Here is a 1466-nt window from a genome sequence, read left to right as displayed (position 1 = left end):
TGTTCCCATGTATTAATGTTGTGCCATAAAGTTTACATCATGGTTTCTTGCGTTTAACAGGCTCTATGCTGCGCCAGACCGTAAAGATAACAGCCACAGTCCATCATTTGAGCAAAGATGTGTTTAAAGAGGAGTCAGGAAACTACAAATAACATTAATCCCAAACGGGAATAGACTTTCTTATTGCCTTTCTATATTTTCTTTATCTTTGTTTGTTCTATATCTGTTCCTTGCAGCCCCTCTTTTTTTACCTCAATCCTGCTCAATTTCACTTTTCTTTGTTAGGCACTTTTTCCCTCCCAAACTCAGCCTTTAATTCCTTTTCTCTCCTGTACAATCCATCCTATTCTCCCACCCACTGAAAATAGCCTTTAACCAAAGTGAATGGGGAAATGAGCTCAGTGAGAAATAGGACTGTTACCATTTCTGTACGGTCGAACAAAGAAGTGCAGCCGCAAATTAACAGTTTGCACAAGTACAGTGACCCCCCATGTATTTTTCAATAAGGGAAGCTCAGTAGTTCGTCAGGTAGTGCAGTCCAATGTGTGGGCGCAGCTGATGCTTTAGAAATGACCAGCACTGATCATGACACTGGAATAAATTGTCCTAATGCATGTTGTACTGTATCACTATTATCACACAAAGATTGACCAAGACCAGTAAGAAAGTGCAGTGGTGCATCAGCATTCCCACATTATTATTAGTGTTGTTTTTTACTCATCTCTGCATCATTGGGTTTAAATTTGAAACAACACACAAACTCCCAAAATGCACGTAAACAACCACAAACTGGTATAGAAAGGAAGTGATATTGTGCAGTGAAGTAAATAATTCAAAATAGTTAAACATTCAAATTAACGTGCCCGTTTAATTTGCCTCCGCTAACTTCCAATAATAGGTCTAATCTCTGCAATGCAGATCTGGCTGGTCTGGCATTATCTTCATTGCAGATCCTTCACATTCACTTGCACTTCGCCACGACAAAAACTGCACGCGGCAAATGTTTTTCAAGAAATGTATCCATTGTTTTAAAATACTTGTACAAAATGTTGCTAAAATCCATTTACTCCAGAGCCTGCCCTAAAATCCTTTTTAAAGTTACAGATCAGTGCAGAACACAGGTGGCAAATCAACCTCGTTTACCTGCCGATTGAGTAGAAGCACCTGTGGCTGAAGCCAAACAGTGGCAGGGTTCAGTCACTCATGCTAGTATTAAAAAAAAAAAAAAAAAAAGAGGGAGAGGGAGAAAGAGAAAGAAAGCGAGAGAACAATTAGGGCGTCGGAATGCATTTGTTGCTGTAATGGTTACCTTAGATTGCCTACTTTAACTTATCATATCGGTGGAGCAGACTTCACATCTCATGTTGTTAGCACCAGCATTTGTGCTAAGCTTATTGTTCAGAGTATTGTACATTACATGGACAAACTTCATAGCACACTTAAATGATCAGTTTTTCCCCTCCCAG

This window comes from Filicampus tigris, chromosome 1 (genome assembly GCF_054856515.1).
Source record: "Filicampus tigris isolate MCC_2025a chromosome 1, RoL_Ftig_1.0, whole genome shotgun sequence".
Taxonomy (NCBI): domain Eukaryota; kingdom Metazoa; phylum Chordata; class Actinopteri; order Syngnathiformes; family Syngnathidae; genus Filicampus; species Filicampus tigris.
This window is presented reverse-complemented; position numbering follows the sequence as displayed.